This window comes from Leopardus geoffroyi, chromosome D3 (assembly GCF_018350155.1).
Source record: "Leopardus geoffroyi isolate Oge1 chromosome D3, O.geoffroyi_Oge1_pat1.0, whole genome shotgun sequence".
NCBI classification, from domain to species: domain Eukaryota; kingdom Metazoa; phylum Chordata; class Mammalia; order Carnivora; family Felidae; genus Leopardus; species Leopardus geoffroyi.
In genome coordinates this window covers 91,229,488-91,254,763 of record NC_059339.1, presented here as the reverse complement: position 1 = coordinate 91,254,763, position 25,276 = coordinate 91,229,488, and positions in this window count along the sequence as shown.

Below are 25,276 nucleotides of genomic sequence, written 5' to 3'. Positions count from 1 at the left end.
GTCATTTGTCCTGAGGTCAGCATTAGAGGCACTCAAACATCACCAAGTCCCTGGCTCACGTGCTCCAATGGGTCATTTGGGGTCAACAGTCTTCTTATTTCAGAGCCTAAGATCGGTCTTTGGGGAATTCAGTCCAAGGGCTGATTCCTAAGTCCACACATCCCGCTGCCTCCTTCCTTAAATTTCACTCTTTTCCTTTACTGACATATGCCTCCATTTTCCATTTTTCTCCATTACTCATCCCCAAAGCCTACCATTGGCCTCTGTTATTGTCAGTTTCTTCACTAACGAGTTGACTCAAGTAATGCCTGATTCATCCCAAAATCATGGTTCTAGGTCCCGTGGTGATTTGGGCTGAGCTGGGTGCCATTCTGACACGTCGTTCCCCAAGCAGCTCAGACAGTGGGTGTGGCACCAGAGATAGTCCTAAAGTCATCAGGTTTGCTGATGATCATGAGAATCTTTGAAGACACACTCTTCCTGGGCTCGTGTGATTGAACTTGAGCCCACCCTTTTCCCCAAGGGTACCCTTTACCTACCTGGAAACAGTAAATGAGAGAATACCTGAGAGATCATAGCAACTTGTGGGTGTAACAGATGTACATTTCATGCTGTGTAACACCATGACTTAAAGATTAAAGGATTTCCCCCAGGCGATGATTTTCTTTTCGCTTCTGTCTTTCAAATATTTCTACAATATGAGAATTAAATGATTATCCAAGATCTCCCTGAATCTCCCTTATCACAGGTGGTGTCAGAAAGTCATGGATTTTTTTTTTTTTTTTTTAGGGAGAGATTATTGCTATAGTACCTATTGAGTCTGTTTGGGCTGACTGGAAGTGGGGCAGTCTCTCAAGCAAAATAAAGTCTGCAAAGCAAAAGGGCATTCCTCACTCATGTTCTGATGAGGTTGTTGGCATGTGGAATGAGCTGTCAACCCAGCTGCCAGCCTCACCTGCCATCATCTTTCCGTCTAACAGAGAGTCAAATTTTGCTCACCTTCCACGTGCCCGGTCCTTCAAGATTCAGACGGAAACATGATTCTTTTCCTAAGGAAAGCCAATCATCTTGATCTCATTCCAGTTGTTGTGGCCAATTCAGGCTCAGCCATATGATACAATCTGCACTGTTACAGGTCTGCTGGGGTAGGAGCGTGGTTGGAAGATTTATCTTGCCCCCTAAAAGGGGGACATAAACAGGGACCCTCTATTCTTATGCCTTGGATGTTTCTGTCTGCCTGTGTTACCTTGAGCTGCTAGAGTTGTCTTGGGATCAGGTCCATACACCGAGGCTGTCAGAGCAGAAATGTGACAAGAAGCTGGGTTCACAATGCTGTGCTGAAATCACCCTGCCCCTGGGCTCTTTGTAAGACACTCGTAGTTGCAGCTTCTGTTATTTGTAGCCAAAAGCATCCTAAAAGGTGTGGACTGAGAGACACAACAGGAAAAATGGAGGCCGAGGAGGAAGATTTCAAGTGACGGAGTACAAGCTCATGGAGGTTCTTGAATCATGGGAGTGATGGGCAAGATAACCGAGTGAACGGAGAGTGGGGGAAGATCGCGAAATCTCCAAGGGGTGCCGCGACCACACCTCCCTGGTCTGCTGGCTCGCCACCCCCTCAGGGCTGAGGCAGAGGTTTCTGCAAAAGGAAGCAAGCAGGATTCTGGATCTCATCTTGGAGACGGCGATACAGAAAGACTTGCGACTGTTGTCACCGCTGAAAACAAATTGCATACTTCCAATTTGTAAAAGTATTCGTGCAGGGAATTTCCGCATAATGAAAAAAAGCTCATTAGAATAAAATGGTAGATTGGAAGGAGAAAAATGGCTCTTTATTTGTAATTGGTTCAGGCAAACTTTGTGGAGGAGATAAATTTCCAAAAGCTCCCTGGAGGAAAAGTACCCCATCCTCATTCACCACCTACTCATCTGTTTTAGATTATAAACTCCTGGAAGGTGTGCAAGTGTTTTGCTATTTGTTTCATGTAGCACCCAAATAAAGGGTAGTAGCCCACTATTCCTGAGTACCATCATTCTTTTCTGTTTACTGCTGATGTCTTGGCCCAATTCCTATAGAGTTCCGGCTTGCCCACATTTACTTACCCTGTTCCGATAAGACTCTCCTGCTCTTAGACGAGGTAAATGACGAGTATCCCGTGACTCTAAGACACTGGTCCTGACTTGCCGTGCACTACTTGAGGCTTCTTTATTAAATCTTAAAACTCACAGTATTTGTTGAGAAAACCACTGGGGTTTCCCAAGAGGCACAGGCAGCAAGCATTGAGCAGGGGACAGAGCTAGAGGGTTTGCAGTAGCTCCTCTGAGAGCCGTAGCAACAGGTGGAGAAGGTGTTCGCAAATGGGGCTCCAGCCAAGTGGACGTTAGGCAGTGTGGGGGAAATGTGCTCTCCTGACTCCTGGTATTTATAAGGAGAGTAGTAACTGCAAGAGAAGCACCATCTTACAATACCTTTGGACATGGGCAAATACTATAAGTGCGGAAAATATTGTTACTATTATTTTGCTCACGTCTCCTCTCATTTTTCCCACCCATAGCTGGTGTGCTAAATGCTCTCTTTCTTATAATTTTATGTAGAGAACCTAATTATGGAATGCCTGAGGTTTCTAGGCAGTGCATGCCTTCTAAAAATACAGCTAACGTAATAGAATAAAGTGCAGTCTCCCTCTCTATTCTCTCTACCAGGGTATGCTGGATTCAGGAGAAGTGCTGGAAAGTTTTGTCTAAGACAGAATGAACTACCTTATGTTCTTGAGAAATTGAGGGCAGAACCGTGGTTACATTGGATATTTAAATATTTTGAACCAGTCCTAAAATCCTATTACTTCCATGTGCTATGTGGTTTTCCATCAACAAAGCCTTATATGATCTCATAAAACAATGCTACAGAGGAAATGTGTTGTCCTGGAATGAGAAAATGTGCCTTCCTGCCCCACCTCTGACCCTGTTCCTCTGTGTGACCACGGACAAGTCATTTAAACTCTTAGCACTGCATGAACTCACAATCGTAAATCTGCTTGGTGAGAAAGGTCACTTGTCTTTTCCCCTCCTTAGAACTAAGTGGAATTTAACACAAAGGACTGCCCTGGCAAGAAATCTATTGCAGATCTTCTTTCCCTGCCACCCAAGGATTGTGTGAGATCCCCCACCAGTGTTTGGCTCCTGGTTTACCCATGAGAGGTGCAGCGGCCCAGCCAATGTGGATGTGTCCCTCTGGAAAGATTTTTTGGCTGCTTCTGGGCACATTGCGGACCCAAGACTCTGAGAACTTTGAGGAACCCAGTGTTCAGAGCCTAGCCACTCCCACCCTGAGTTCTCACCACCTTCCTGGAGTGATACCCGGAACCCAGAAAATTGACATCCTATGGCCATGCCACTCTGAACTCCCTCCCAGTCTTGGTGAAATATTCTCCTATTCTTCTCTAGCTTCTTCCAACGGTGTTATCTCTCTCCCCTTTCCTTTGTGCAGGTGTTTTCAGAAGAGTCAAGATGAGGGTCCTCTACACAATTTGGTCTTGCATCACCCAAGCCCCCCTTCTCTGCTACAAAGCAAATACAACAAGGGCAGGGATCTTGATCTTTGCCTAAAACAGTACCTAACACAAAATAGTGTTCAATCAGTAAGTGTTGCAAAAAATGAAGGAATGAATGAACAATCCTGGCAACCTAGGGCAAAAATACCTCAAGGAATAGTGGAATAACAGGAGATTATATATAATAGAATCTATAGAATAACCTCTTGTTATTCCACTATATATATATATATATATATATATATATATATATGCATATATATCGACCAATTTATTGGTCGATTATATTTTATCGACCATATATATTAACCAATTTGGCAATTTGGCACATATCACTGGTTTGCTAAGTGCAGTGAATGAAGGTTCTCAGATGGAATCTGCTAGTCGAAGACATTTTTTTGATTAATGTTTATTCATTATTGAGTGAGAGAGAGACAGAGCACGAGCGGGGAGGAGGGGGGCAGAAAGAGAGAGGGAGACACAGAATCCGAAGCAGGCTCCAGGCTCTGAGCTGTCAGCACAGAGACCGACTTGGGGCTCGAACTCACAGACCGCAAGATTATGACCTGAGCCGAGGTCAGACAACTGAGCCACCCAGGCACCCCAAGTTGAAGACACTTCAATCATGAAAATCATCATTGTGGAATCATCAAACAAAAATGAAGTTGAGGAAGGGATCGTTACTCCCGTCTCCCAGATGGGCAACCAGAGGCTGGGAGAAGTGAACCACTTTCTCACAGTAGCTATTACAGTCGGGGAAAGGGCCAGAATTGATGCCAGGCCAACGTTCTTTCTACCACTTCCTGACCCATTTGGGAACAACTGAAAAGGCTTGTGATCCCTCCTTGCCTAAAGGACACAGAATTGTGTCAGACTTTCCAGCTCAGCACAGAGCAAAGGAAACGTGTGATACACTTAAACTATGAAAAAAATTCAAATTTTCCCCAAATCTTGTTCTGACAACGACTATGTAAGTAAATACGATATGCTTAATGGAATTTAAAATGTGTTTCTCAAATTTCAATACCAAATCCAAGGGAACACAGATTATATACAAACATGAGTATTTGTAGCATTTCCACTCTCCCATATTTCCAAGTATGATTTTTATTGTTTGTTATGTATTAAACTTTTTGAATACCCAAGTGGTTTGTAAAAGCTTTTATTAAAAATCCCAACTTTTGGATGGATAGCCAAATTGAATCTGAACCCTGTAACAGCTGAGCCATATGATGAGTTATTTTCTCACGCAATCTCATTGAGGATACAGGGAGTTGTATTTTGTAGAAGGCAATTTTAGTGAAATGCTCAGGACCCGGCATCCTTTAATTATCTTGACATTGTCCTGCCGGAAGGGAAATGATTAGGAACAGAGGAAGAAGAGAGAGAAGGAAAATGGTTGGAAGGAAAATTGAATAAGGAAAGAACCTGCTTCTAATTCTTTTTGGAGATAGTCTAGGTATGAATAATAAATGAATGAACAATCAAGAAAATGAGGAGAAAAGGGTACAGCAGGACAGAAGCTGAGGAGCTGGGACCAAAGTCAGGCAGTGAGGCTGTGAACAGGAGCTTCCCTTCAGCATTTCCCATTGCTGAGTCCAAGGGAAGTTGAGAGATCTGTGAATTCCCTTCATTTCCCCTGCATTCCTGGGATCATCCTCTAGGAAAAGAGAGGAAGAGGGAGTGAGGAGGGGGGGAGTGGTGGGTGTGAAGGAAAGAAATAAAGAATGAAGGGAGGGAGGGCATTTAGAGACCAGAGTTTCACACAGGCATCATCCCCATGCACACTCTGCTTCGAGCAAGTGTTTTAGGACACCAGTCTTCAAGTTCCAACATAGTGGGTATTGGGCTGATATTTAGAATGCTTTTTAACCACAAATTCATTGTTTTAGTGAGAAAAAATAATGCGAATGGATAAACCTCCATGTATCCACGTTCCTCAGACCATCAAGTCAAGATGTATGAATGACCTTCCCAGTTCTTCTCTTAACCAGACTCTCCTCATCAATGAGGCTTCACAGAGGCTTCTGTCACCACCCCTACTCTCCACGAATATCACCCAATGGCGTGTCCTCCTGCTTGGTTCCATCATTCTACGTTTCCTGGCCAAGCACCACGATTTCTAAGAATTATGTGCATGGGCCGTTGTTTTGTTAGTTTTCGGTATATTTCTCAGGTTAGACTGTAAGATTTACGAAAACAGAACCACACTCCCTCACGTAATGTTGTCACCCCAGTGCCTAGCACGATGCCTGGTATGTATCCACCATGAATCAGATACGTGTTCAGTGGTTTTTGATAATGATCAGGGACTGATGGTAATACAAGAAAGACGTTCACATCTAAAAGTAAAATAACTCTTTTCTGTTTTTTGCATTAGTATTACCACCATCACACACAATGGCAAAAAGAAGGGGCTGGGTCTTGCTCACCCTTCTACTCTTGTGCCCATATCAGAGGGCACTCGAAGTGTGTTACAAAAAAAAAGGAGAAGAGAAGAATGGAGAGAAAAAACAGAGTGACGGGGGGAGAGGGGGAGAGAGAAAAGGAAGAAAATTTTCGGGTGATTGGATAAGGAAATAGAGCCAAAACCAGTGATGGAGAAAATCAGAGATAGCAGCCTAAAAAAACCAAAACAAAACGAACAAGTAAACACTCAGACTTCTGGTCAGACTCACGGCCTTACCTCTGCCCCCTCCACCATGTAGACGTACGGAATAAGAAATAACATGAGCGACAGAAAAACTCGACAAATCACAGGAACGCAGAGGGAATCTCTAGCAGGATGGTAGACCTGAGCTAACGGCCAAAGTCCTACGGGGTCAGTGTTCTGTGAACTTGGCCCTAGAATTTTGATACCTGTGTGGGATCAAAACCCAGAAAATTGACATCCCACCGCCGAGGGCCCCTTGTGCAGAGGGAAAGAGTCCTCCGAAAGAGGCTTCCCATCCATCTCGAGCTGGCATTGTGGAAAATCCCTCACCATCCCAGAGGCTCGGCATAAGGTCTGAAAGCATCAGGAGTGAGAAATCACAACCGTCAACTTCTGCTGCGCTTGGCGGTGGAACCTGGTTTTGCATGACTTACGCGGGCAGGTGGTGGGGGTCTGCTGGCCAGGAAATTGACATGAAACCTGGTCTGAAATGAATGACATCTGTAGGGCTCTGGAAGAGGCGAATCCAAACCACATTGCGGGGATGATGCTACACATCTAGGGCACACAAAATCTTGTGGAAAACAGGGTGCTGAAGATAGACTCCGGGTCAAAAATAACACAGCAGGACAAGAACGATATCGGCAAGGACAATCAGCAGGTGACACACGAGACAGTTCACACCAGGAACCACAGGGAGTCAACTTCAAAAGAATACATTTAAAACTCTCAATAAGCTAAAGGAAGGACTAGGTCTAAAACTCTCAATAAAATGAAGGAGCGTAAATTAAAAACACAACATTGTGATAAAAGAAACGATTAGAAGAGTACTAAGAAAGTGTAGTCATTGAAAAATTTAGAAACATAACTTGCAGATTAAATGGTAATACCAGCCTATTCTCATGTAAGTGTTGTCTCAACGTAGTATGTATATCTAAATTTATTTATTACTCATACCGAGCCTGTGAGATTGATATGAACTATTTTATGACTACTTTCCATATGAGGAAACTGAGGCACAAGAGCAATGCGGCTCACCCAAGCTCACATCGAGGAAGCGAGGAAGCCATGATTCACAGTCAGAAGTCTGTGTCAGGTCTCAGCTCTACACCAGCAGGCTTTACGACCTCCTTCGAGATGTTATAGTAGAATAGAGAGCTGACGGGAGAAATTGGAACTTGGGAACTGAGCAACAGAGCTAGAGCAGACTCAGGATGCAGCCAAGAAATATATAGAAATAGAAACGAGGAGGAGGGAAACATGGAGAACACCACGAGAAAGTCCATTAAGTTCAGGAGCTCCAAAAGCAGACACTGGGGAAGAGGAAGGAAAGGCGGTATCAGAAAGCTTAACAGGTCAGGACTGACCAACAGCGCTCATGAATATTCCTGTTGAGAAAATAGTACCAGTCCAAGCAGGGTAAAGAAGTCTATACCTAGATACACCTAGTGCGATTTAAACATCAAAGCTCAAGAAGATATCTTAAAAACAACTGGGGAGAAAAAAACCCCAGAACACCATCAAAGAGCAAATCAAATTCACAGAATACATACACACTACAACATATGCCAGAAGAAAACAGAACCTTAGTTTTTAAAAGTGCCAGTAGAAAAATGTGCCAACGCGGCATTCTGTACCTAGCTAAATATTATACATAGCAATATGACATTTTATATATAACTGACAGCAAAACATTCTCAGACATGCAAAGACTAGAAGATTCTTCCACTCACACACTCACTGAAAGAACTATGGCAGGATGAACTTCAGATGACATGACGTGGAATTCAAGCAACAAAGAGAGACGCATCCAACGAAGGTACACGAATACATTGGTAAACATTTTGGCGAATCTGTCGAAGGTATTGACAGCAGAAAATGACATGGATTTTGGCAAGGTAAAAATGAGACAACTAAAATACTAAAAACATAAACGTGAAAGGCACAAGTGGCATCTAAGAGTTAAAGCTTTCTACATTTCCTCATGTTGTTCAGGGGAGGAGAGAGAAATAATTAAGTTTAAATTCCAATAACTCAATTTCATTTCTCATGTTTTATTGCTTAAAATAGATCTGGGGCCAAAAAATGACAAATTTTTAGCTTTGCTAGTGCTTATTATATTGCATTATGGGTGTTTGTTATATTGCCTCCGTACTCTTTTCTATTTTGAATTTTCTGTAATTAAAAAAAAATCCCTTTCACATTAACTGAAAGGCAAATTAAGTCTTCTAGACAATTATTTCACACCTTCCTCTCCCCACAAACTTTCAACACCTCCTCCCCCTTCTCCCTCTCGGCTGATGACCTGGTTTCTCACTCCACTGAGAACACGGAAATGATCAGAAGGGCATTCCACAGACGCCCCCTCCGCCTCCACACCACCAGCCACTGCAGCCTATCGCTGGGCAGGTGCGGGCTGCTTGCCCTGGTAAAGCCTGTCCCTCTGCCAGTGGACAGACTGTGTGCTCCCGTGCCTTCCCGGGACAGCACCTGGCACCCAGCCCCTCACACTTCTGCATCATCCCCCAAAACATACGACTGTGTTGTTACGTCTCCATGAAAAGCAAAAGCAAAAGGAACTTTCTCTTGCCCACACGTTTGCACCTGCTACTGCTCCGTTTCTCTTCTGCCTTTTCCCGCAAATCTTGCAATGGTTGTCCCTGCTGCTACCCCTCCTAACCCTCCTCCCATTCTCCTCAAACACAGCTCAGTGCATCCCTTATCCCCCCCCCCCCACCTGCCCTGTCCCTGCTGTCCCTGTGCTCAGTGATGACCTCCATCTGGTGAAATCCAAAGCTCCTCCTCTGTCTTCACTGAACGCGAGTCTGTCCCACATCCCTCTCCTGGCTTCTTGTGGTTGCGGGCAATCCTTGGTGCAGCTATAGACACGTCACCTCAATCTCTGTCGCCATCAGCACCTCCCCGCTTCCCCCTCTTCCTCTGTGTATCTTCCTCTCCTCTAATAAGGACACCAGTAATAGCTTGGGGCCGCCCTACTTTGCCCTACCACTCATCTCAGTAACCACTTACATCCGCAAAGACCCAGTTTCCAAATAAGATCACACTCGCGGTACTGGGGTTAGGACTTGAACATATCTTTCAGGGACACTATTCAACTCACAGCATATGGCTACTAGATATTTTAAATTTAACTTGTCCAAACTGAGACTTTGGTCTTCCAATTCAAATGTATCCCACTGGTAATTTCTCTGTCTTTTAACGTCCAGCCTACTTACCAGTTATGCAAAAATCTTGGAGTCATCTTTGATTTCTCGCTTTTCTCACATCCCTTGTCCAATCTCTAAAGAAATCCCATTCACACACACACACACACACACACACACACACACACACAGTATCTGACCCCTTCTCACCACCTCCCTTCTCACTACCTTGGTTCAAAGCACAGTGCTTTTTAGTTATTACAATTCCTTGGATTGTGTCCTGAGCTGCCATGTACACGACCAGTCTCCTAACGACCAGTCCCTATTCCCTGCAATTTTTCACGATTACAAACAGCCTTGCAATATTTTGGTGCCCTAAAGCAATTATTTCCTTCAAGCCAAATGCTAGAGGTGGGGTTGCAGAGTCAAAGGTAGTGTATTTTACAATCTGTTTTATCTTGCACAACTTCAGAAAGGTTGGGTGAACTGGTCCCGTTTAAATGATCAGCGATTCACAGCTAAGATAAGCCTGTTTTTGCTTTGTCATGCAGATCTCAATTTTTGAGAAAAGTCAAGCCATGTGCTTCTTCTAGCCACTTTAAACTAATATTCATTGTGTGCATGCCCACCAGACACTGGGCGCTGGTGTAGACATGGAACCCTGCCCTCCTGGAGCTTCAATTCTAGCTGGGAAGACAGACTATAAGGAACACACCTAGTAAACAAATGAATCACGGGATGCATTAGGTGACTGTGGTCAGAACCAGGGAGATGCCGGTGGCAGTCTGAGACAGGGAGGTCAGGGTCCATCTCATGGGAAGCTGGAAACTGGGCACAGTCCTGGAGGACCGTGTCTGGGGAGGATGCCCAGGCAGAGGGAGCACCAAGACAAAGGTGAGTAGAATAAGCAGAATTCCGTGGAAGAAGGAGGGAGGTGGGTGAGGGGAGAGGAATCTGTATTTTAACCCAAACCTAACGACTACAAGCGCATAACAATTTCCTGCTCTCCTGCACTTTATCTGTGCCCCCAACCCCATTTCGGAGCCGGCCAAAGGCAGTAAAATGAAAGTTCCCAAATCATGTGCACTCGGCCTTGAGAAGGCGTGTGGATTCCTCCCCGGTCTTGCTACCTGGTGGCCACGAACCGGAAGTTCCGCGCGGTTGTCTCTGCTTCCTTTTGTAAGTGTGGGCGTGGCTGCAAACCCAAGGAAGCCCTCACCTGCCAAGGCATCACCCCTCGGTCCCCGTTTGTTACCTCAAGCCCACCCTTTTACACTCACACTCTCTGGCACGCACACTGACCCACACCTCTGCACACCCTCACGCTTGCACACGCCCACATTCTTGACCACCCCGCACGCGCACGCGCACACACGTGCTGCTACAGGGTGAGGCACGGCCGTACCCTTGCCTTCGGTCGCTGCAGTCCACATGCTGTTGCTTGCAGTGAAAGCCTCCTGTGCGAAGCAGCAAATGCCCCCAGAATTAGCCGCCTTGAGAACACAGCACATGATGCTGCACCCAGGTGCCTGCCCTGGTAGACAGACCGCGTGTTCTTGCAGGACAGAACTATGCCTCCCGAGGCCTGTTACTCCCTGAGCATTCGCAGTCCCTGCCACACCGCAGTGGCTCGACCAAATGAGATGCGGAAGTGTGTCCCCCCTCGGGCGGGAAAGGGCGTGGGTATGCCTGCGTGCAGTCCTTAGGACACTGAGACGGCCCGGCGATGCTGGTGGGTCTTTTCCTATGAGGTTCACGCGCAATGAAAGACGCGGGTGGATAGACACTGACAAGGGCAACTGGGTGGTCGTGAGTAAAGAAGCAGGTGGGCAAATCCCAGATGCCCAAGAGGGGTGGGGGGTGGGGGGTGGGGGGTGGGAAAGGCTGGGGATTACATTTAGCAGCTTTGTACTGGGACTGTATTCCAGAGATGGACGCACGAGCTGAGACCACACCAGGAGCAGTGAGGGCACAAGCCCAGGAGAAAGTGACGAATCCAAACTGGCCTCCAGTATGCCAGATATATAGTCTGTGGGCTTTTGACAGCGGGCTGGATGTGGAAACTACTGTTATAACATCAGCACATCCACGGGGGGTTGGGGGGGCAAGCTTAAAGAAAAAATATTATAGGAAGCAGGTTAGCCGGCCAAACCCTCGCCAGGCTTCAGTTTCTGTGGGGGAACTGGCCAACGAGGCTCTGAGAGGACAGATCAACCCATGTTCTTCAAGAAGATGCTTCATGAGGCCTCCTGGGAACAGGAATCACAACAAGTGAGTGTCACATCACCCAAAAGTACCAGACACGGGGCACAGGACACCAGACTCCTTCCAGTCACTGTGGGACGGTGGGGAGGAGGGGTATAAGAGTCTGTTTAGCACCAAGGGTCCCAGAAGACATCTAATGCCACTAGGCGGGAGGGTTCCCGGTCTGAATCACGCCCTGGTTTGCACAAGCAGGACACCGAGGCTCCCTTCCCCTTGACCTGCCATCTCTGGGCCAATCCTTAGAGAGCACTGTGGTTCAGTGGGGTCCCTTTCTCAGGGTTAGACATGCAGGGATGTAGGGACAGCAGTCTCTACCCCATTGCCAAGCCACAGTGAAAGGAGACAAGAATCAGGGCTGTGTCAGTCAGTTTCACCCAGAAACATTGGCAGATGGAGAGGTTGAACTCCGCCCTCGTGTCAGAGCAACTTAGGCACCGGAGGATGAGCCTGGGAAGCCGGCCATCAAGTTTTGGGGAGAAATAGACCTTGCACATCTCCGACGTGGCTTCTACATGAGCATCTACAGCACAACCCCCAAATAAATAAGATTGTCCCTTCCCAGAAGAGGAAATTCAAGGGCAAGCTTCCTTGGGTTTGTGATCAAAGACTGATTTATAACCAGTTCAGCGCCCTCCGCCAACAGCTGAGACTTGGGAAAACACACTCTTCGGGGGGTAAGAGTGGTGTCCGAGTAAGGAGGAGTCAGGGAGGGCGTCACAGCTGCCAGGAGGTAAGCAAGCCTGACGTAGAGATAACTTTCCTCTCTCTGACCTGGAATCTTTGTTCCACCGCTCTCCGTCAACCCAAGTAGTTAGGGTGGTAAATCCACGTGTTGTGGATTGCTGGTCACGGGGATTTTTTCCCCCCATAAAATACAGCATACAAGGGTTATAAACACACAATACAGATTATCAGACTATAAAAAGGCATAACAATACAATATGATTCACGGCTGGCATGGGCACAATATTTTCCTGGAAGATTAAAGACTATGTGAGTTAAATAACTTTTATTGTAATGCTTTTCAACAGATCTCCTCCCAGGGAAGCAAACGGATTCTGCCTGGCGATGTGACTGGTGAGTAGGACCCAATGAAATCCCCCAGAGGGCTATTCATCTCTCCAGTCTAGCTGAGATGGTTCCACCATGGTGAGTGCTTCTCAACCAGCCCCTGCACCTTGTGGGCTCTGCGGTGATATACCAGTCTCCCAGGATGCGCCGAGTTTGGCTAAATATAGCGCGTGTCCTCCCAGGAGCGCCGCTGACGCCGAGTAACTGATGCCCGCGTCCCTCCTCCCCGGTCTCCCGCACGGGGGCCCTGCTGGATCCCGTCCAGGAATTAATTTGTGGGAATCTGGTCCCCCCAGTAAATAACTTTGGTCTCTAGACAGCATCTTGAGTTTCACAAGGAGCAATATGCAGCCCGGACAAGGGGGCGCTTTGCCCGTGACCCAGGGGAGACCCTGCTGGGCGCATCTACAATTCAAATGCAGGGGTGAGGGCTGAAGCCATCCATCTGTCCCCTCTGCCGCATTCAGCCTGGGGGTGGGGCTTTCGGCGCTGTCCCCCCCCCCCCCCCCGAAGAAGACGTGGGAGCGCCGGTGACAAGTGCAGTCCTGATGTCCTTCCTCCTTGGGCTTGACGCACGGGCTGCGGGCAGAGCGGTCCATCAGCCGGGAGGTGCTCCGCGCCCGCCAAGCCGACCGGCTGCCGCAGCCCCCGGATTGGCTGAGCCTGCGAGCAGGGCAGTCGCCGAGTTCCCCAGAGTTGCTGGCAGCCTCCTGCTCTTTGTTCTGCGGAATTGTGAAAATACTGTAAATAGCAGCATCTGCGGCTGCTCCTGCTGCTCTGAGCGCCAGCCAAATCCTCCTCTCGCCGCTCTCCCCGTCCGCGTCCACATGCCGCGCACGGGCGTGAACCGGGGAGCGGGGGGGGGCAAGAGGGGACCCCGGGGGCGCGGCGGCCGGGACGCGCGGGGGCGCGCGCCTGACCCCCACCGGGGTGGTCCCCCTGGGGGGGGCCCCCCCGCACCCCACCCCCGGCCCGCGCGGCATCCCCGGGGTGACGGCGCAAAGTGCATCCTCGCCCCTTCCCCCCCACCCCCACCCCCCACCCCCCAGCCGGCAGAAAGGCCATACTTCATTCCTTAATAGCCGCAGTAACCTCAGCTGAATTTTACGCTTCGGAATTTTGTAAGAGGATTATTCTTACTCACTGGCCCTGTGACGCCCCGGAAGGAGCCCCTGGCACCGGTTCTTTCAGGAATTCTGCTGCTGAGGGCAACCCAGAAATTTCACATGTTGTCCAGAATCTTTCGCGCGGCCAGACCCAAAGCGTTCATTTTTCTTGGATGTTATAATTTCCTTTCTCTGTCTCCTGTCTCTGGTAACTGACAAAAGAAAAGGCTGTGATTCTCAGTGTGTCAAAAGAATCTGCATTGTTTTCCTATCTCAGCGACAGATGTCACCGGACTGTGAATTGTACCCTAAAGTTCTCAAAGGCCTGATCAAAATTAATGTCGTCCTGATTTTAGAGATAAGTTGCCACAGGGTTAGGGAGGAAGCTTTATATTATTATAACTTCCATAGCACCCTGAATCTCACTCCAAGAGAGCCTTAGCATAAAAATGTAGAATTCCCATCTATATTTATCCCTTGTTTTTTTTTTTTTTAATGTCTATCTTTCTAGTGCATGTCAACCCCAAGGACATAAAATGCTTGTCTCAGAGGAGCAGCCTATAATTGTGTTTAAAAAAAAAAAATTGCACACCAGTAACTCTTATGTGCATAGAAAATTCTGCACATGGGGAGTGAAGTATGTGCACAAAATGGCTTTCTGTTCTGTGGTCATTAAAGGTTAAAACTGGCATAGATCTGAAATGTTCCAGGACTACAGCAGGCAGAGGTGTATTTTCAAGCCACTGGTAAATGACAGTCTCCCGAATTTCAAAAGAGCAGGCACGCCTGGCTGGCTCAGTCAGTAGGACATCGGACTCTTGACCTTAGTGTCGTGAGTTTGAGCCCCCCTTGGGCAGAGATTACTTTAAAAAATGTAGCAGAATTTCAAGAAAGTAAATGCAGGATGTCTGTCCACTCCTTTTTGGTTTTGGGGGTGTGGGGGGGGAGGGTTGTTGTTGTTTATAATTTACTACGGTTTTGCCATCTGAAGCAGCTAAGGGTTTGAATTTTTATGATCTATACATCGTAGAGGTGGAAAATTAGAAGTGGTTCAGGAAGTAATTTTTTCATTAATTACCAAACAGGTAGGAAAGTGCTGAGAAGCGAAGGCAGAAAGCAAACGTCACGAGGGAAACGGGCCAGGAAAGTTCCTGGCACAGATACTCTCACAGCTGGCGGCCCTCGCTCCCTCACCCAGTGGCAAGCCCACAGCCAGACCAGCACTTTTACGTGTTGATTGACTTACAGATCACAGCCGTAGCACCAAATCAGTGAGGCTTACCAGGTTCACACAACGAAGAGATCTTTCTGCTCTCATGATCGGATCGTGAGACCTGTTTCAGGTATTACATTTTCCTCTCCTGGTTCATCACGTCCTGTAGGAAGTGAGTCCTGAGAAGGGGATTTCTTTCCTCTCCCAGAACTTCCCTTCCAGGCTGCAGATTGGCCATTTGGGGGATACACGCAGGGCATCCACTGGCATGAGCCTAAAACACACGGAGTGTGGTTTCCACGCTGCCTAGTCCTGCTCTGTCCGATGTGTGCAGGACACTGAGATCATAATTGTGGTCTCAGAGTGTGATGGTTAACTGTAGGTATCAACCTGACTGGGCTAAGGACTGCCCACTGGCACATCATTCTTTTTGAGTGTGCCTGGGAGGGTGTTTCTGGAAGGGGTTAGCATCCCAATCAGAAGACAGAGTAGAGAAGGTCGCCCTCACCAAGGCACGTGGGCAACTTCCAATCCACTTAGGGCCTAAATTATAGAACAAAATGGTGGAGGAAAGGTGGGTTCTTTTTCCACCTGAGCTGGAGCACCCATCTTCTGCCCTCGGACATCTGTGCTCCTGCTTCTCCAGCCCTCGGACACAGCCTGCACGGCACCACCAACTTTCCAGGTTCTCCACCTGGCAGACGGTGCATTTGGGGACCTCTCCACCTCTGCACGAGCCTATTCCTGTAAAAAAAAGTCCTCACACCTATGTACGTATGTCCTGCTGGTCCTGCTTCTCCGGAGAACCCAGACCGCTCTACAGAGACGCTGGCCATAAATGCAACCTCAAGGAGACTCACTGCTATGTAGCCTGAAATATTCTCCAAAACCAATTTGATTGGATCTGATTGGATTTGATCGATCAAAGCTGATTTGAGGAGGAAGGAGAAGGAAGAAGTTGGTGTATGTGGGAAAAACATAGCGTGAGTGGTGCCCCTCAAAGGGGCAAGGCCTCTACCACCAAAATGCTTGTGTTCCCAGGGACCACCCGATAACCACATGCCAGACGGGCTGACGGTCGCCCAATCCCGCATAAAAACAGGAAGCCCGTCAGTCTGACTGCTATGGACAGGCCAGGCTACGCTTCTAGAAACATCTCACTTTAGAGGCAAATGTGCATCATGAATGTGAGGAACGGACATGGGAGTATTTGGGGACAGGAGGGAAGGAGGTGATTCGCGGAAACTGGGATCTGTGCATGTCGGCACAGACACTGCATGTCTTTCGTGAAAAGTAGAAATTAGAGGGTGGACAGTTTTCAGAGAAACCCTCCTCAATCCTTGGGCCCCATCTCAAAGCACTTCCGATTTGAAGAGTTTCCCAGCATGCCCGGTTCCTGGGCGTCTCTCCCCAGACCTCGACTTTCTCGGCATTGGGTCCCCGCCTCACCTGCTCATGGTCATGTGTGCTCTGTGTGCCCATGCCAGGGGTGGGGGGGGGGGTGCCCTGGAGAAAGGGACAGCACTGGTTCCACCTTTATGCTCCCAGAAACACCTAACTTGGGGCCTCCCATAGGGAGGCTAGTGAACAAGTGTTGCTTGAAATAGATAATAATTTATAATAATATGAACAATTTTATAATATCTTAAAACATTAACCCCCCCCCTGCCAAACATGAATATAGACACCAGTAAAACATTGAGAAAGGGGTTCTTCTCAAACCTCATCAATCTTGGTGGACGGGTTCTGGGTACTAATAGTCCCCCATTCACTACATTCCTGTGACTGCATCCCAGAGACAGTCCCCCTGCTCCTCCTGAACAGGAAGAGAAAGAGACAGAGAGACAACACTGCAGAACCAGAAGGTTAAGACACAAGCCCGCAAGAGAGGGTTCCACTGTCCCCAGAGTCCAGATGCAACATCTTCTGGAAGAGGGGACCATACTGCACTGAGGGAAGGAGCAAGGCCTCCGACAACTAGAGAAAGGACGTCCACCAGGAGCACTGGAGGCTGGAAGAAGCTGACTTACCACCCAGCAGCTGCGAGGCTGCCTTCCAAAAGCAGCCCTCGTTGTCCATACAGTCAGCCATGGGCTCATTGAGAAACGGATTCGTTGGACGCTCTGGGCTCTGGACACTGCCTGGCACAGCCCTGCAGGGCACCCTCCCAAGGGGACAACCTATTGTCCTAAGTGCTGGACATTATTGAGTCCCAGAACTGATGTTTGGAACTTGGACATCTCATGATTTGGAGGCAGCATGAGGGAAAGCTTCAGCCCGGCAAAGACGTGACTAAATGGGTCAGTCTCATGCTTGTACGCGCTGAAACTACTCTAGTACGAGAGATGCATAGATGCATGAATAGGGCTCCACAGCCTGGAGATTCCCCTAAGTGTGAGATTTCGTTGATGTTTATTCTATAAATTAATACATTTTTATTTTATTATTTTTTTTTACATTTTTATATGGGTTTTTTTTACATATATTTATTTTTGAGAGACAGAGACAGAGCACAAGTAGGGGAGGGGCAGAAAAAGAAGGAGACACAGAATCTGAAGCGATATAGAACTGCAGGCTGTCGTTGAAGAGAAATTCAAGAGAATAGATGGTACGTGGGTGGGCAGCTCAGTGGAATGTAGTGGTGGGGATGATGGGCCATAGATCGCCAAGAGTAAAGCGGCTCTTAATTGCACACTCAGCCTAGCTGAGACCAGCCACGTGGTCTACCACACGGACCATCTCAAATGAATCAATCTTCCAATTGGACCAAATTGGTTCATCAAGCCCAAAAGTACTTCAGATGACTTTCTTGAATGGAGTAATCTGACCAAATGCATTAGATTAATATATCTATGTATATGTTAATATATGCACAGCCCCAAAGCACCTTGCTTTGGAATCATATTTCCTAGTTTAAAAAAAATCTCAACAAGACCGAAAATACTCTGTATAATACTACGATAGTGGCTACGTGACCTTATACATTTGTCCAAACCCATAGAACATACAATATCAAGAGTGTGGCATAATGTAAGTCATGGACTTTGGGTGATTTGGGTGTATCTTTCACCATAGATTCATTGGTTGCAACAAATGTACCACTCTGGTGGGGGACATCGACAATGAAGGAGCTGTGCCTATGTCCCTCTAGTTTTGCTGTAACCCTGAAACTACTCTAAATAATGTAATATATATATATATATATATATATATATATGTAATATATATATATTAGTATATACTAGTATGCCATATATATATTAGAGAGAGAGAGAGAGACTTAAAAATATTTTTTTAAAAACCTACTGGCATATGCTATCTAGTCTGGTTTTCATCATATCTTCCTCAGGTGGCCAATGTATATATCACTGATGTCTTTTTAGAGATTAACAAATGAAGGCAAATGGTTGAGTAAGTTTCCTGAAATGTAAGTGGCAGGGCAGAGCTCATATCTTCCAAGTCCATGACTCCCGTGCCTTCCCCGCTTCCAACCGTTCGTCTGAGCAGAACTCCCTCACTACAGTGATAATGCTACTGGAGGAACTATCCAGAAAAAGTTGTGGACCTGTTCATGATAACAATAGTGTTGGAAACCCAAAGAATTACAAAGAAGTTATGTGTTCAGACTGTTACATATCCAGTGGGAGTTTGAAACTTCATCACTCCAATAACAAATTTGAAATAGCTTCCCATCAAAGTCATAGAGCCAGATCCACACCAGTACCTACCTGCGGATGATAAATGTGCTACTCTAAAACTTAGTTTCCATACCCTCTTTGTGTATCATATCGAACTTGTAGATATTAGTCATGGCAGGACCGTGACGTTTAGTCAAAAGACCTGCCACCAGCCGTTCAGGCCAAGAAAAACAATTAGGCTACTCTTGTGTGATTTCTATTCACAGTTGAGATATGGGGCCAATTGAATTGTATTTCCAAACTTTTTGCTTGATTATATGTTTCCAAAATAAACATGTAGGTATTGCAATAGATCATAAAGAGATTGGTTATCCGGACTGGACTGATTTCAGGAAAGAAATGTACCATCCGTGACCATGGGGACTACACAAGAAGCATTTTTATTTGTCTTTGAAGACCTTTATTTCTAGGCCAGGTCTTGTCTCACATAAATCTCCCACACGGAGTAACTCCCCCCTCCCACAGGCCTTTGTGCGACATCTTATCTGTCATCTATTTGGCACTTGGCATGCAGCACTTATACTGTTGTTTGACCCCCAGTTTGGCAGACAGTAAGAGTGTAGCGTCTGCCCGTAACTGGCAACACAGACCAGGAAGGGAACTGAGTACCACCTTTTGTTAACTGAGCAAGTCCCTGGGATGTTGCCTCCCACCTTAAACAGCTCATCAATCTTTGCAGATTCCCCAAATAAAAATGAAAACTACCATATGATCTAGGAATCCACTTCTAGGTATTCCCCCACAAGAATTGCAATCAGGATCTTGAAGAGAGACCAGCAGCCCACGTCACTGTGGTGCTATTCACAATAGCCAAGACATAGAAACAACCTAGAAGTCCACTGATGGATCAATGAGTGAACACGGGGCATATACATGCCTTGGAATATTATTCAGCCTGAAAACACATTCTCCCATATGTGACACCATGGATGAATCTTGAGGGCCTTGTGATAACGAAATAAGGCAGTCACAGAAGGACAAGTACTTCATGATTCCAGTTACATGAAAAATCTAAGGGAAATGAAGGGTTGTTAATGAATGGGTATAAAGTTCAAGGTACACAAGAGGAAAAGTTCCAGCGAACTCTACAACATTGCATCTCTAGTTAGCGATACCGTACTTAACACGTAATATTTATTGTCAATCTGGGTCTCATGTTAAGTGTTCTGACCACGATAAAACAAAATTAAAAATAGTAGTAATTGGGAAAGACACTTAAAGGGCAAGTGCTACTACAGATGATGTCATTGAGGTTTAAAGACGTAATTAAGCACCGGGTGTTCTCAGGACAGAGTCAGGACCCACTGGGGAGGCCCTGCCCTGGAGCCTCCATACTGACTCTGTGCTGGACGTCCCATCAAGCTGTTTTCCGGCAGTCCCTTTAGAAGGTGTCATTACCCCCAACTTCATGGATAAGGAAATCAAGGCTTAGACAGCTTGAGTGATTTTCCTGGGTTTGGACTCAACCTCCATCTATCTTTCCTAAAACTGCTATTTTTTTGTTGTAGCCATTTTGCTGTTGTTGCTGCCAGATTCACAGTCCCTGCCCTTGGCCAGACAGGTGGGTTGTTCTTGAGCCCCCAGATTCCCCACACATCCCTGAGGTCGCCCGGCTAACTGCAGGACGGAACCCCAGGGCCAACCCTCCATCAGGCCAGCTGCTCCCAAGCCCCCTCCCCATGAGGGTCCTCCAGCCCAGCCAGCTTCCACTGGAGGATTGCCCCCGAAGGGGGTGAGATGGCAAGCCTTGCTGAGCCACACCAGCCAGAGTCCCTTCTAACCAGGTACTGGTTAGAAGCATGAGACCCAGGCCATCAGGGAGAGGGAGCTTCATAAAACAGCTGATCTGCTTTCTGGAGCAGCAGAGGGGGGCTCCCCCAGCGGGCTCCTTGAGCTACGTGGGGGAAAACTGGAGCCCTCCCCTGATGGCTCGGCCACCCCCGTGGGGATTGTTGGCCAGGCCAGTGCCTGTGATGCTGTCCTGAGGCCAGGATCCTCAGGGATGGGAGCCTGGAACCGGGACCGGTTTTCCTTGTAGCCAGACTGTTGCATGATTAAATCTGGGAACTTGTCCATTGGCCACGCACACCAGTTCATTCCAAATGGACCCAGTTCATCCTTCTTGGACCTGGTTGGAGAGAGCAAGAGCATTTCGGCTCCGGATTGGCCAGGAGAAGGAGCTAAAAGTGGGGGTCATAGCGGGAAAGTGAGTCATGTCTAACGTGCAGCAGGGGGACCCTCCAACTGGCGGGAGCTCATTATCCAGTGTTGCCAGACGCTCTTCCAGCTCCACGAGAAGATCTCTAGGTGCCACCAGCAGGCGTGATTTGGCTTCGTTAACACGGAGATAACCACCTTCTAGCTTGGCTGGCCAGAGGTCGATCCGGAATACAACCGCAGCCCCATTTGGGTTCTGCACAGGCCGTTGGTCAAAAGGCCGTCGAGTGAACAGTCTTGGGGTTTTCTAGGATAAATTCTAATGTTTATTGAGCATTTATTACCCCCCAAACATCCTTCTGAGCCTTTCACGTGTCTTCATTTCAGATCAACAACAACACTAGGAAGTCACTTCTCTATTTTTGAGCCTCCTTTCACAGCTGTATGTATGGAAGCACAGAAGCTAATGTGCATGAAAGAAAATACCTATAAACAGCAGAACCGAGCTTTGAGCCCAGGCATTTTCTTGCGTCTAAGAAACACACTAGAAGGGGAAAGGTGCATACCTGCTGTTATGTGGCGAAGGAGGTGGGGGAGGGACAGCCCTGTGATCTCAATATTAGTTCTGCATTTTAGAGGTGACGAACTGAGGCACCTGTCCCATTCTTGTGAAGCCGGTTTCTGCCTAATCGGACACTGCCTGGTCTTATAGAACTCAACTCTCAGATCAAGGTCAGTTATCCACCAGTGGGGAGACTGTGGGGGGTGGGGTCACAGAGAGGAGCAGGACTGGCCTCACAAGAGGAGGCGGGGTGTCAGTACACACATCGCCCCGGGGAGGGGGTCAGTGTTGGGTATGGGAGCCCTCAGCCCTTCTGCAAGAAAGGACAGAAATCACACGGTGCCACTTGGGACTTTCCCACGGCTTCCAGGACGAGCCATCACGTAAGAGAAATGTGTTCTCTCACCATCTGGAGGCCACAAGTCTGAAATCAGGGCATCAACAAGGCCACACGTGCTCCAAAGGCTCTGATGGTCCCCGAAGATCGGCTATGGCTGCATCCCTCCTACCTCAGCCTCTTCCTCTGTCTCTGGGTGTCCTTTCCTTTTCTTAGAAGGACACCAGTCATGGGATTAGGGCCCACCCCACTCCAGTATGACTTCAGCCCAACTCACTACATCTGCAAGGACCCTATCTCTAAATCAGGTGACACTGGGAGGTCAAAGGTGGACAGGAATGTAGGGGGACCCTCTTCAACCCAGTACACTCACCCATCATGACAATCTCCTACCTTCATGAGATCAGCAACAGAGAATTTAAGAGGGAAAGGTGGGTGTGACTTACAACCAGGGCAAGCGTTATGGCAGAGAAGAAGGACTGAACGGGAGCCTTCCGGAGGCTCATTCCTTCTTTCAAGGTCATCTAAGGTGATAACTTTGGCAGTTCATAAACAGGGAGGGGGTGAGGTCTACAGATATAGAATAGGGTTTGGAAACTGAGTCCCTTGGAAATTCTACCAGGCCTCCTCCTGCTCCTGGGTCCTGCCAGCTGCTCCTGGGCTCCTCACAGAGCCTGGGCAGGGGCCCCTCTGATCCTGGGCAAAGTGGGGTGCAGCCTCGCAGAGCCCCCACGGCTCCTGGCAGTGCAGACACCGAGTCCGGCCCTTCAGCGGGAGCTGGAGGGACCCAGGGTGGGTGTGAAACATGCATGAAAGAAACTAAACGTATCAAGTTTAAAATGTCAGTGAAGAGGGGCGCCTGGGTGGCGCAGTCGGTTAAGCGTCCGACTTCAGCCAGGTCACGATCTCGCGGTCCGTGAGTTCGAGCCCCGCGTCGGGCTCTGGGCTGATGGCTCAGAGCCTGGAGCCTGTTTCCGATTCTGTGTCTCCCTCTCTCTCTGCCCCTCCCCCGTTCATGCTCTGTCTCTCTCTGTCCCCAAAATAAATAAAAGTTGAAAAAAAAAAAATGTCAGTGAAGAAGCGAAAACATAACGATGTTCCTGTAATGAATGATGCTTTTAAGGATCACATTCCAAGCCCAGACATAGGACCTTTTAAGACAGTTTATCAGTTTGGATTTCTGCCTCTACCAAAATGCCTCCATTCTGGACATTCTGGCTGCACGTTAGTCAAATTTCCACCCCCAAAAGATGAAAGGCCCATAGAAAGGGAAATAAAATAGCTAAATGGCTAGAAATAGCACGGAAAGCTACAACCACTGAGTTGGAAAACAGTAACACAATTTGTTAGTCATGGAAACACATAACTATGTCACTCTATAACATACTCACTTCCTTCCTTAAAGAAATACTTCGTGGTGCAAGTAACAATATTATAATTTTTTACTGGGGAAAAATGCCAACGTTCTACCAAAACTCCAAGTCCTGTTTAAGAAAAAAAAAATCTGTTTTAAATTCCAGTTTAGTGGAAATTATTAAATTTTTCTACAAGGGTAAAACAATGAACGAATTCATTTGATTTAATTTTCTTTCCATCTAAAATACACCTAAAAGTCATAAAAGTACACTTGGGGCCAACATTGTCAACGAAGAGAAATGAACCCGTAGCACAAACCTGCCGTTGTGAGAACTTTAAATTCTGTGATTTCTGGGGCCTTCTGCCTGGAATCCAGCGTCCTCGGATCTGGAAGCTTCACCAACCCCCCTCCCTCGCGTGCAGGGGCTATCCTGGGCTTCTCCCTTCTGCCTTCTGCTCACCTGCCCTTCCCAGGAGCTTTCTTTTCTGCGAGATCCGTCCCCCCTGCCCAGGTGCTGGGCTGCCCCTGCCCATTCCTGGAGACCCCGGCAGCCTTCTCTGGGCATCTGCTCCTGTTTGAGGTGGGATTCTCCTCACCCTTCCTGGGAGCCTCAGCCTTCTCCTCTGCCCTCATCTCTGATCTCGTCTCTCGGGTTCACAGTGTATTTGCTAGCCTGCCTTTCATCAGAGCGGGCTGGTCTTGAAGGCGGCGAGAACATGGTGTCACTCTCAGTGCTCCCGGCACCAAGCAGGTACTCCACAAATGGGCCCCGGGGGGGGGGGGTGCAGGTGTCGGCTGCTCCTGGGGCGGCACCCACCCCTGGCCCGCCCTCGGGGAAGCTGGGGGCCTTCCCTGGGCTCTGGGGTCGTGAGGCAGACCCGCTTCAAGGCTTCCTCCAGGCTTGGGGATGACCGTCTCCGCCCTCGCTCGTCAAGGCGTCCTCCCTCTGTACCTCTGTGTCCGAATCTCCTCTTCCCGTAAGGTCCCCACTTCTATCGGATTAGGACCCACCCTATGATCTCATTTTAACCTAATTACCTCCTTAGCGACTGTCTCCACCCAGATGCACTCACATTCTGGTGTCTTGAGGCAAGGGTTCAACGCAGGCATCTGAGCCCGGGGTACAATTCCACCTGTGACACCGCCTCCCTCCCTGAAGAATGTGACTTCTTTGATCGTTGAAATCCTGCAGAGCTTAGAGTTCTGTTTGTTCGCTCGCTTGTAATTCTGGAGGTTCACATCTTGGTCTGTCTTTTGGAGGAATTTAATTTAATCTAATCACCTGCCCTTTAAAGACCCTTTGTCACTGCCCTGGCTGGAGTCACGCCCACGTCTAATAAGTGCTGTTTTCTCCCCATGATTTTCCACTGTGTTTCCCGTTTCAAAACTAGATCCAAAGTTCCTCCACACGGCACGCAAAATGTTCGTGCGCTCAGGCCCCAGGCCCTTAAATTTACAAATTATTGTCTCCCTGAGAGCGAGGCTAACCAGACCTGGTTTCCAGGCATTCCCGATGAGCGTAAAACCCAAGTCCTGCAATAAAAAAATGCCCAGTGAGTTCCAGCCCTTGTATGGAGAGCTCTGAAAGGCAGCCACTTAGGTTGGCTTTTTAAATTTTTTTTTTTTTCTGAGAAGGATCATACAGAATCAACCCACTAAAAAAGAATTGTCGTAAAATCTCACACCATTGACTTGTAAATGGAATTGAATCTGTAGCGTCTACATAATGATACTATCAAAAAGGAAAAAACTATCACATCCATATAACAGATGAGATATGAAATGGCTACCATGGCAGATGAACACCCCAGAGGTATTTCGCTTTATTCTACTCACTGCGTTTAGATCCCCAGTTTCTCTAATGTTACTTATTTTTTTTCCTCAGGTCTCAAGACAAGAGCAGAAGACTTTTTTCTTTCTTTTTTTTTTTCCCCCCCTCCTAACAAATTACCCCATACCGAAGTCAATAATATAAATACTTACGTTTCTGGGGTCAGGGCTGGGGCTTTATTAAAACTGATTTTTCAAAATGTATTTCGGTTGTTACTACAGCCACAGGGAAGCCCTCCCATCAAATGCTTCTTCCCTTCTCAGAATCGGAGCCTGTGTGGCGTGGGCTTTGCAGGAAGGGGGGTACGGGGG